Source organism: Rhipicephalus microplus, chromosome 3 (genome assembly GCF_043290135.1).
Source record: "Rhipicephalus microplus isolate Deutch F79 chromosome 3, USDA_Rmic, whole genome shotgun sequence".
In the NCBI taxonomy this organism is placed as follows: domain Eukaryota; kingdom Metazoa; phylum Arthropoda; class Arachnida; order Ixodida; family Ixodidae; genus Rhipicephalus; species Rhipicephalus microplus.
The window spans coordinates 202341724-202354636 of record NC_134702.1 but is presented as its reverse complement, the minus strand read 5'-3'; the positions used below and the strand labels follow the sequence as shown (position 1 = coordinate 202354636).

The 12913-nt window shown below is 47.1% G+C and overlaps 1 non-coding gene across 1 annotated transcript; it reads left to right on the top strand.

The window, feature by feature from the left end:
* Window positions 1-9089: 9089 nt before the first annotated feature.
* LOC119160224 (U5 spliceosomal RNA) lies at window positions 9090-9215 on the top strand. Its single transcript, XR_012894621.1, has one exon. It is a non-coding gene; the product is annotated as a U5 spliceosomal RNA (small nuclear RNA).
* The last annotated feature ends 3698 nt before the right edge of the window (window positions 9216-12913 follow it).

Below are 12913 nucleotides of genomic sequence, written 5' to 3'. Positions count from 1 at the left end.
TTTAAAAAAAAATGATTGCCACAAACGTCAATAAAAATTAACGGAACATTTCCTTCTTAGACATACTCTAACGATGATGACAAAACAGACGTCATTTACATGAACATGGATATGAGATGACATTTAAAGAGCATGTACATTCGATGGTTCACACAAACACAACCACAAAATACTTCAAGGTAAACAAGAGACAAATAAAACATAAATATGTACATTTTGTATATTTACATGTTGGCATGCCATTTCTGCCGGCGCATCGACACATCAGCCTACCAATCCCAGGCCGGCCGAAAGACAAGTTTCACTCGTCCGTCATAGACCGACACAAAAGGGCAAGACCAGTGCCGAAGAAATTCCTCTTCACCGAGGAAGAAGAGCTCCTCCGACAAAACAGACAGCAGCTCCGAGTACAATCGTTCTAGGATCGGGTACAGCGCGCGGCGGCGGCGGCCCGGTGCAACCGCCTCGCCGCGGTTGCGCCAGAGGTAGAAAGAGTCAGCAACAATGAGAAGACAAGCGAAACGGCCTCGCGAACAACGCCCCAGAAGAAACGAAGCGATTTACTCTGAGGCAGCGAAGTCTGGCAGGTGCGGCTCTCCAAAAAACACGAGCAATGACACAATGCCTCAGAAAATGCTCATTTGTTTCCCGAAGGGAGCAGTTTGAACATGTTGCTGACTGAACCATTCTCCACCTTTCGAGGTGGTCGAGAGTGGGAAGCACACCCCAACCCAGGCGCCACATGAAGTCCCCGAGGTGTCCAGGCAGAAAAGAAGCCGTTAACGTGCTCCAAGACACCCGTCTAGAGCGAGCACGGCAGGCTGGCTGGACCAACGGAAGCAACAAAGCAGCAGTTGTCTCCACTATGTGGTTGTTCAAAACATCTATGCTAGGACAGCTCGACTTGACGTGGCGAAAAAATGCAACAGTTGTTGCATAAAACGCAGGAAGTGTTATTGACTGCAGCCCCCTGTTAAGTTGCACATTAGGCATCAAATGCCGAAGGTGAGTACGCAGAAAATAATATGCAAGCGTTCGTGCGGGAGATTCCTCCCCCTGCACTAGGCGCAAAAGGAAGCACAGTGCCAGCTGCCGACAGCGTATGGACACTGCAGAGAAAGCAAAGCCTCTCTGAGAACGCTGCTGTCCCAGTGCCACCTGACCAAAATACGGAACACAAAGCCGACTGCAGTGATCGCACGATGCGTAAAGATGGTTGCACGACGTGGGAAAGGTACCAAATGCCACCGCAAAATACAGTCTGCGCAAGTTACCTCCGCTCAAGAAACGGGAAGTTAAAGTCCCGTGCATCCTGAATTTTCAGTCTTACTTCTTTGAGAGCGTTTAACCAAACGGATTCGCAAATGCCGTAGTGGTTGTATGAATACCGAAAATGCGAAGGGATGCGGCCCGCTGAACAGGAAAACCGGTGATAAGCCTGGAGCTTGGAGAGCCAATGAAGAAATGCCGGGATTCGGAGATGATCAACGCTGCACCTGAAATATCACCATACTGGAAAAATACACGCAGGCTGCGTGAAAGGCTATCTTCATCTGAAAGGTACAAGGCTACATCATCAGCGAAAGCTGTGACTTTCACGACACCGCTACCAGGAAGCGCAAGATTCCGGACACGTGAATCCGCGTCCAGAGCACGCAAGTATGGCTCAAGGCTGAGGACAAATAGCACAGGAGACAATGGACATTCCTGGCGGACCCCACGTGTTATGGAAAAGGCGGCACTTTTCCAGCCATCCAGAACTAGTGGGCTTTTCAGCCCAGTGTATGTGTTTTTAATCATTTCCACAAACGAATGAGAAAAGCCAAAGGCTGTGAGCACATTAAGGATTCACGCGTGCTCTAGTCGGTCAAACGCTTTTTCCTGGTCCAAAGACACAAGGATACCACGTGCAGATCACGACAGGATTTAGGCTATGATATCCCGTGTGTAAATGACAAGCTGTGTATTTCTCGTCCAAGCACTGATGACGTCTGGTGATGACTTACCAGGGTGTTCAACAGACCCCTCAAACGTTAAACGGCTACCGCCGCGAATATCTTATAGTCAACATTGAGGAGCGTGATAGGTCTCCAATCTTCAGGATTAACAGAGGAAGCATCACCTTTTGGAATAAGCACAATGTTTCCATCTCGAAAACTCGATGGAAAGACACCGTCCTCGTAGCATCGCCGGATAACCACGGTAAAGGTAGCACCAATCTCATCCCAAAATGTCAAGTAAAATTCAACAGGAAAACCGTCTGGCTCAGGGGCCGTTCCACGTTTCATAGATTTCAGTGGCGCTTTTACCTCTTCAGCCGATGGAAGGATGTGCAGAATAACCACAGCTTCTTGAGGAATACGGGGCAAACTTCAAAGCATTGGTGGTGTTTCATCACAGTTAGTCCGCATGGCCGAACACGACATTGCTTCAAAATGCGCAAGCAAAACAGATCGATCACGCGTAGGAAGCCGCTGTGAGGGTGGTATTTGTGCTGTCATGGAGACAGATGGCTGTGATTGCCCCCCCCCCAAAAAAATGAATGTCTCGCGTAGCGCAGCACCTCGGGATGTGCACATGTGTTGTGTCTACAGCACGATGCTGCTGCCTCCAGGGACGAAGCAGCTGTCAAGCGTTGAAAGCGTTCACGCAGTTTACGCTACCATGCTCGCATCAGAGAAGAAGGCGTCTCGGCGCACAGAGCAATGCGTAACTTCATCGCAGTATCAGCAAGCTCTTCAGAAACGCGTCGACGAAGCGAACGCCCCTCCACTGCGCAGCGCAGGCGCCACTGTGTTTTAAGAGCATCCCAATCTTCAGGACCAGACGCCGTGAGTGACACCCGTATTGCGCGTGACAAATCTGATCTAGAGCCTCCGTCTGTGTGATTATCCATGCGCCCATCCGCCCGCCCGTGCGTGCGTCTGTTCGCGCATCCGTCCCTGCGTTCGTCCATGCATCCGCCCATGCGTCCGTTCATGCGTCTATCCATGCATCTGTCTGTGTGTCCGTTCGTCCATCTATTCCACACTCCAAGTACCACCATTTCGCATCTTTTCATCATATATTCCCCATATAGAAGCACCGCCATCCAGCGGACATTCCAAGAACTGAACGACAGGAGGCCCACGCACACTTTCTTACGGCTTGCGCTTCGGGTCTACTTCCCACCTTTAACCACCTCGAGTTCATGGTATATACTAGTTCACTGTATTCATGGCACTGCGGCCGAACGCTCGCTAAACCTTTCTGAAACATAGGAGGTTACGCCCAGCTAGTATAACGTAGCAACCTTTTCCTGCCAGATAGTGTTCAATGTACATGCCAATGGGAAATGAGAGACAGGAGAATTCGGCTTTTACTTGCTTACGGCTTGCGCTTCGTATCTACTTCCAACCTTCAACCACCTCGAGTTCATTCGTGATATATACTAGTTATTGTATTCATGGCACTGCGGCTGAATGCTCGCTAAACCTTTCTAAAACTAAGTAGGTTACACCTGCGAGTATAACGTGGCAACCCTTTCTTGTCAGATAGTGCTCAATGTGCATGCCAATGGCTGCTAATGGGAATATCAGCGTGCGCGTTCACTAAAAGCTGAATGTTGCTGTCTCTCATTCCCCATTAGCAGCCATTGGCATGTACATTGAGCACCATTTTTTATTGTTCAGCAACGCACAGAAGAAATCTCTCACCAGCACCACCTTGGAGGTCAAAATTTTATACTTGTTCCATACTACAACGACTACAGGGGACGAACGGGTGCCGCTATAAGACGCTCCGCCCCTGAAACCTGCGCTTCTCGGTACCAGCGTCCAGTGCCATGCCTGATTATGGGCCCAGTATGGCGCTGGTACCAGCGCCTTCCAGCGCAGGTAATGGGATGCTGGTGCGGCAGCGTCCCAGTACTCTGCGCAAACTGGCTTCACAGGGATAAAACTGGGCGCCCATTTGCCAAAGATATGTAAACATGTAAGTAAAATAACGCGCATTCACAATAAAATTAACAATAAATGAAAATTCAAAAACATATAAAGCACTGCTTGACAGGATTTCGACTGGCTACCTCATAATCTCTAACCGAGTACGCTACCCACTGCGCCACACCAGATTTTTTTTTTCTTGAGAACGTGCTTCGAGTGTTGTAAAACTACTATTTATCCGAAGAACGCACCATTCAACTTTATGTTTACAAGTTGCACAGTCAATACTGACACGATATTCTTTTCCTTATGACAATTGCCTCTTGATTCGACCGTGACGAACGGCTTCCGGTCACCGAATGACGTGCAGATATTAGCAAGAGCGCAAAGTTTTTTTCAAGCATCTACATTTTGACTCTGACAAATCTCAAATTGACTGGAGGAGCAGCCACAGATTGTTAGCTGTTGCTGCCAATAGTTTTTTTTTTCCTTTCATAGTCGGTTCTAGCACTTGCTACTGGTCAACAAGTACACATGATTTACATGTCTTGTTTGGTAGATATCGACGCACACGATTGAATATTGAGTTTTTTTGCGCAAGCGACGATGTAGCAGTACACATCCAGTGTACCAGATTACATATTTGCAGTTATATCGATACCTGCAACTAAAAAACCGCCGAAGAATTGACTAATGCAATCGACTGAAAAAGTATGCCAGTATGTTAGTTCACTAACGCGTACCCAATTACCAACTCAAAATTGTGTGTTCTTACGTACGAGTCAGAGAAGCAGCGGCTCCTGCGTTCACAAGGAAGCTTTCGGTGACAGCCTACGTTGTTGAAAGCACGACACAACGATCGTCGCCGCTCCTCGTGCGGGCACCGCACACGCGGATAAATGGTTGATTTAGGCTCAGTGATGTATAAATTGAACTTTAGAGTCATTCTTACGCTTTACAATTGTTCCTACTTAAAGTAAAAAGCGCCGGCAGCAGTTACACCGACGCGGGCGGCATGATAGGCCTCGCTGGGATGGCGCACTGGGTAAAGATGCTTTCGAAGCAGCTGAGTTACGATGATTGAAGTTTCTGCGTTTGAGCTTCGCAATATTTTTAACTTTTACCTAAACTGTACCTGAAGTAAGCAGAAGGTCAATCAATGCCAGAAATGCATTTACGGATCGGCGATGGCGAGCGACAGCCGTTTTTCTGGCCTCCACTGGCAGTATACAGCGGGCATGCCAGTGTAGAGATATATGCAGTTATATAAATAACAACAATTAAAAAACACCCATAGAAATACCAATGCAGTCCGCTGAAAACGTATGCCAGGGAGTCAGTTCACGAAGGCGTACCAAATTACCAACTGAAAATTGCGTGTTGTTACATATCTGTCGGCGAAGTACCAGCAAATGAGGCCGGCAGCTTTCGGTGACAGCCTGCGTAGCTGAAACTGCGATGTTCGATCGTCAGCGCTCCTTTTACGAACATCGACACAAGACGAAATCGTTAATTTAGGTTCTTGGATGTCTAAACTATACTTTACCGTTATTCTCACACTTTAAAGTTGTGTGTACACGAAGGAAGAAGCGCTGATAACATATATATCAACGCGGTGGCACGACAGCTTTAATGCTCGCTGGGCCGGGCACTGGGTAAGACCGCTCTTGATGCGTTGAGTTGGTATGGTTGAACATTCTGCATTTGAGCTTCGCAACATTTCGAACTCTTGCCTGAAGTGAGTAGAAGGATAAGCATGACCAGACATACATTTATGCAGTGTTGTGGAATCGAACGACAGGTTTTTTTTTTTCTCGCTTCCCTTGGCAAACCTTGCGAAGCGATCAGCTCATTTAAGTTTCCTCAACTTTGCGGCAAAACAATTTCCCGTTTCTGTTAGGAGTGGCGTGCAGCTCCAGGCTTACAAACACTGGAACTTGTAATTGTTACAGTAATACACGGACGACGCGAATATGGTCGGTTTAGGCGGGGGCATATGCGAAAAAAGGTGCATTATTGTTGATACGATAAGTACGTGCGCCGCAAAAATTACGTATGCTCGGTATCTGATGGGTAGCACCTCTCCCTGCCGTCGAATCGAGTGTTTTATATTCAAGGACACCAAAAAAAGGAACATGGCATACGCTACAATAACATGCACGCTGCAGCTACGCTGGTAGAAACAGTGCGTGCTCCAGTATTCACCAGTGCCAGTAAAAATTCTAGCGCTTCCAGCACTTCGCACAGCACACCATCATCACAGCGGTTGAGCCAGCGCCCCTACCAGCGCAACGCAGCTTTTTCCCATTCCACCCAGCGAAGTTCCAGTGATTACAAGCCTGTACCAGTGTTTCCAGCGTGTACCAGTGCCAGAAAACGTACTGGCATCACGCTGGTTTGCAATAGGAATGGACAGACTGATGGACGGACAGACAGACAGGTGGATAGAAAGACAGACAGACGGACGGATAGACAAACGGATGGATGGGGGGGGCGCTTCTGGTGTGTACCAGCCAGCTGGTTTCTCGTATAAAATATGTACACTTTAAAAATTAAAAAAAACGTGCTTGTTATATTGTACAATGTACTATGCTGCTTCGGGCTGCAGTGCGGTCAGCAGCAACTTCAATAACAATAATGTCAAATAACGTTTATTTGCGCGGAAAAGGGGAGGTATGTGAATAAGAAAAAAAAAAGAGAGATCATCTTCACACTTGGCGCGACAGAGAGGTACCAACACGTACGCGGAACGCCTGCCAGCCATCCGCCCGGGTAGATTGGTCGACGCCAGCGCCACCACATCATTCCACGCCGAAACGGCCGCTCCCAGGCAGCCGCTCGCGCCACTCAAAAGCTTCTAGTACACTCTACTAAAACCTTTGCCTCTTAGCCTGCGTTCCGTTAGGATTCAAGTGAAAACAAAGAATGATAACATGCCAATGAATAATCTGACACTCGCCGCATATGATACTCAAAACGTTGATGCAAAGGCAGTCCGACTTTGACACTGGAGGAAAACTGTGTCAATGAAATTCGAAAGCGTATTCTCAATTTTTAGATAAATAAAAATATTCGAAATTTCCGGCGATTTCATTCCCGACACCGTTCACCCTAATCCGAAAAGATAGTTTGGTTGAGTCGCTCTCAGAATGCTTTTCTCACACGACAGCCTTCGGATTGAGCCTTCTGTCTGTCCTCTTGATCCTACTTTTTCATTTAGGAAACCGTGCTGGCTCCACTAGTGCGGGGAACAAGATGCCTTTTCCTTGTTCGACCGATAACTTCTTTGACACAGCGGCACAATACACGTCCTTTCTTTGCGTTGCCGCTTATCTTTTAACATCTCAGGGTGTTGCAGTGTACATATGACGCCGTCGAACTTCACAGTAAATCAGATGCTCTAACACACTGATTTTAAACGTGGCGAGGCTCCGGCAGCAACAGGACGAGAGAAACTTCGTGAGTTAGTGCAACCTCTCGACACGCAGCGCCGCTTGTGGCATCTGAGTGCATTCATCACCTGCGCGGCCACCCACTCTAGTACGGAATGCGCGCGCTCAGCACACTAGGCAGTATATTTCTAGACACTGTAGCTACAGTTGCCTGCTCCAAGAATCGAGGCACTTGTTATCCTCCATGTGACTGTGCACTTTGTTGCCATAGCATTCATTCGAAGATGCTTGTAGCGAAACAGTGCACATTTAACGCAAAACTATTTATGTGAAAACACGTTTCACTTACGTGTTATAAAAGAGAGAGAGAGAGAAATAACTTTATTGGGTTGAAAAAGAAGGGGTTTAGGAGCTAGATGGGTGGGGCCCGATGTCCAAGGCTCCACTGGCTTGCGCCGCCTGCCGGACGTGGTCCAGGAGTGCTAGTTGCACCTCCGGGTCCGAGCTAGCGAGGAGTGCCTCCCATTGCTCCAGAGACTTTTCTATTCTATACATACGCTGTAAGCGATCAAGTTCATGTGGCCGTTTAGCACAACTCCACGAGATATGGTAAAGGGTCGGTGGCGAGTCGCGACACCACGGACAATCGCGCCCATACAAAGTTGGATGAATTTTGTGCAGTCATAATAAATTTGGATAAACTCCCGTTTGAATTTTACGGAGGTCTATAGCGTCTTCCCCTTTAAGAGATTTGTGGGGGGCGCCACATTTCTGCCGCGTGTATCGCTGGTGAGCAAGAAGCTCTCGCGGAGCCATCCGAGCCGGGTCGTTTTCCTCCTCCTCGCGAAAGCCGTCGTTGCTGGGTGGTGGTAACAGCGAGAAAGGCTGCTGCTCCGCTCGGTTCGTGAGCGCTCGAGCTAGAGCGTCCGCCCTCTCGTTACCCTCTAGGCCTGCATGTCCAGGGCACCAGACCAACCTATAAGTGTTGCTCAATTCGCCGCCTAAAAATTTGCAAATGTTTAACGGGAGGCGGCCCTTCGTGAATAGCCGGCACACCTCTTGCGAATCTGAGAGTATGGTGATGTACGTCTGGCTGTCGCTGCGCTCTCGACTTTTCATCGCCAATAGGTGTTATAACGATTCCTAGGAAAAGAAATCAGCCACGTTTTTTTGAAAAGCTCGTCCAGGCTTCCTGGCGTCACTTTGGACACAGACTGCTTCCGATACCTTTGGCCTAGATACAGTACAAGTGCAATAGCACCGACGGCACGATAACGATAGGTGCATTCTACACGCACACGCAGTATGATGTATCACCAAGCAATTTTTTCTTTAATCCTCCTTGTGTATCACCTGGTAATGAGTAGTTAATTATTTGATTTGTTTATAATTTGCGCGCATTCTATCGTTGATTGAATTCCTTGCAGTGCACTTTCCCAAATTATCTAAAAAAAACGAAATACGAAACGCGCCAAGTATGATATAGACGCGTCCTCACGTGCCGCTACTCCGGCACTTACAAACTTCGATTGAAGGGTACACGGCTGCATACATTTTTCACCACACAGAGCCTAAACTGAAAGGAACGTGCTTATATATGACTTCTGTTAATTAAAAGGTATACGTTATTATGGTGAGTGATGCAGGGAAGTTTTTACGACAACACATATTTTAGAATTAAAAGGCTGAAACGTACAAATAACTCCTACATGAACTTGGCCAAGTTTTCTGGCTACTTTTCAGCACTCCCGGAGTGTTGGCCGTGCTATATACATCGCTCAGGTCCTTCCTCAGCTGGTCGGACCAATCTTTCGCCTTTTACTAAAGATTGCCGTGGGGGAGGATACCCTAATGAGCCTATAGGCCAATTTTCGGGAGGCCTTGCCCGTTTGGGTGAGGCCTACTTTAAAAATCAAAAGTAAGACTTCAATGCTTTTGTCTGTTGACTAACACTCACCGCTGGGGTTACAAATCTAGTCAGTTTTCGTTGCTTGACTGCACACTATGGTGGCACTTTTTTCCCGCGATATTCATGACCAGCTTTACCAATGGGGTGGGCTGTCAGTGCCTTTTGAACGCAACCCTATATACCGGCCTCGCCTGATAAGGCGATTTCCTGTTTACTCCTAGAAAAATTTATTTAAGCCGGGCCCTGTATTGCTGGTGTCGACAGTGCTATGATTCACGAAGTTTCAAAGCATGCTGCCCCAGCTGAATCGGGCTAGAAATTTAAATTACGCCGATGCCCTTTATAACGACAAGAACAAATTAATGTTTCTGACTACTGCGTAGGGCAATCGTTTTATGATAACTAATTAATTGGGACAGATTGATTAACTAACATTAAAGCAATGATGAGTCAACAGAGATTTCGACGGAAACCAATCTTGTTGCGAAGGAACATGAATGCCATCAAGGTAAAAGCTGACGATGAAAGAAGCATAAACGACAAAAAATGTTTTGTCAACTTCATTGTTCGCAGTGCTCCTGCGCTGAAGCCGAAATGCCTTGTTTTTATAAGGATGTTATCTTGTGTTTCTTTTCGCCCCGCCGCGGTGGTCTAGTGGCTAAGGCACTCGGCTGCTGACCCGCAGGTCGCGGGTTCAAATCCCGGCGGCGGCGGCGGCTGCATTTCCGATGGAGGCGGAAATGTTGTAGGCCCGTGTGCTCAGATTTGGGTGCACGTTAAAGAACCCCAGGTGGTCGAAATTTCCGGAGCCCTCCACTACGGCGTCTCTCATAATCATATGGTGGTTTTGGGACGTTAAACTCCACATATCAATCAATCAATCAATCAATCAATCGTGTTTCTTTTCCACTGTCTTCATAATCATAATTGAGAGTGAGCTTCCGACACCTTTATTCTGGAGTGCTGATGTCGATCCCAACACATATATAACATTCACGCGTAGACTCCTCAGAATCAGTTAAAAAAATTTCTCTGGGAGTCGCACCAGTTTTGCAAATTTTTTGAAAACACAGAATTTATTTAGGACGTTTCGCACAAATGCGGGTAAGTGAAAACATTGCCGATGACAACACTGCTGGTTATTATGATTACCATGTCACACATTTCGCAGAGAAGAAATTTTACTGCTTCCAGCCGCGATGGGACGTCATGAACGTAACGTTTGTGTCTTTCGCCTCCACAACATACTTGAAGTATTTCGTGTCGAACAAAAAAAATGTGGCCATGTATCTGCATGTTTCTGCAAATGTCGTCGAAATACGATAGTCTTGCGTGTGGAGAGAGTGAACAACACATTTATTTGATGTTCTGCGCAAGAAAATTGGTGAGTGGTAATCTGAAGGCGCTGCGTTAGAGTGCCTCGAGCGTGCAGCGAAGGCGAACGAGCACATCAAGTCACGTCACAAGGGAGACATGAGTGCCATCTGGCAGTTTACTTAGAAAAGAAAGCGCGTGGCTCTGAGAGGGGTGTGCGCGCCAATCTCAGAGGTGATAACGTGCAGAACGCGAGGCGACGGGTAGGTGCCACCACCATCTCGTCTTGGCAAAGCGTTGGAAACACTCATTGTTCCGTGCAAGCGTTGCATGGTAAGCACAGCGTCATAAGCGCTGCGGTCCTTAAATTACTTATGTATGCCTTTTCTAGTAAGAGATGCACATGCTGAATGTATGCGTGTTGTTGTGGGGCGCGCAGACATGCGCAATTATTGCTTTTTGATTGACAATTGCACAAGAATGAACGCTAACATTGAGCAACATTGGTGGTCGCTGCGGATGGGTTCGGCCGTTGCAAGTACCTGATGCCGTTAAGAGTGAACAGACAAATGTAGAGACATACAGACATACAGACATACAGACAGACAGACAGACAGACAGACAGACAGACCAAATTTTTTTTCGTCGAAGGTCCCCAAGAAAGACTATCGTCTTTAAAACACACAGCACCGCAACATTGTGCTCACAAAATATTCATCCCTCCCGGACCATCCCATCAACGCTGCTCACACCGAACTGCTCAGCGGCAGAATAGCCGTGGTGGTTATGGTGCGGCGGGTGCTAGCGCCCATGCCGCCAGAGAGTTGGTCTCCCCTCAAAACATTGCTTTTTGAGAGCACGAAAGTGATTGCACCCACAGAAGCCCTAGCAGCGAGTTTTATCCGACACGCTACTCTGTTCCACAGGGGGAACATTTACAGCAATCCTTATGCTCACGTTGCTCAACGCATTGCAGTGCTCCAAGTGGATTTGAAGTAAAAAAAAGGGAAAGAAATGTGCGTCATTTCAATGGTCTGGCTTTTGCGGTGGTCACTTCAGCACTCCCAAACGTTACGCATAGAAAGGATGCACTTCTTTCGCGGCGCTTCCTGCCAGTGATACGCAGACGCGGCAGTTATCTCCTGTGTGGCCGCGAGAGGCATATTCGTCGTCACGCACCGATTACCATCGTCACTGTGGTGTATTATGAGCACCGCAGTTCATGTGTGCAAGCGGCAGATCAGGCGAAAAATTTTAGAGACGAAGCTCTAACCTTGTACTCCGTCAGGCGTAATCGTAAGTATCACACAAACAGGCATACAGACAAACAGATACACAGACAAACAGATGGACAGACGGAGAGGCGGACGCATGGAAGCACGAACGGAAGCACGGACGGACGAGTGGCCGAATGCACGAAGAACTCACAGACAGACAGACAGACAGACAGACAGACAGACAGACAGACAGACAGACAGACAGACAGACAGACAGACAAACAGACAGACAGACAGACAGACAGACAGACAGACAGACAGACAGACAGACAGACAGACAGACAGACAGACGCTTCGCCCCACTCATCATCGTTGACTCCGTGGATATGTAGTGATCGTTTGTTGTTTCGCAAGCCTCTGCGGTACGACCGTTATTAAATGCGAAGCATTATTGAGCGAACTTCCTCGACTTTGAGCATATCTATCTATCTATCTATCTATCTATCTATCTATCTATCTAAATATCTATCTATATATATATCTGTCTAACTATCTACCTATCTATCTGTCTATCTATCTATCTATCTATCTATCTATCTAGCCGCCTACGACTTTTAGCTCTTCTGGCCGCTTCTATAATATTATTGATACCAAACTTGTTATGGCAAAACTTGATTGTGTGAGGAACATATTTGACTAGTCATAATATTAAAATGATGATATCTATGTCATGAATTCAATGATATACATTTCATGGTCCTTCAGCTCTTGCGGTGGTTTCGTTCACATGGGATTTTTCAGAACTGATATGGTATGAATTGTTTGCATGGCGAACACAAGCGACTGGCCCTAACATGAAAATCAAGACAGGCGTGCCATGTAACCACATCACTACGTCCCATGCTCATGATGCGTTCGCGGCCGTTTCGCTAGCTCCACATATACCATATTTGGTGTTACGTAAGGTAAATAGATGACGAAATATATGACTGGTGCAAACATGACAGTCCTTACACGCATGGTATGTAGGAACGTGACAACATACCATGCTCATAGCGTGGTTGTGGCCGTTCTGCTACCTGCACATATACTAAGTTTGGTATATCGTGACGTGAATAGATGAGGAAGGTAAACGACAGACCCAAACATAATAATCAT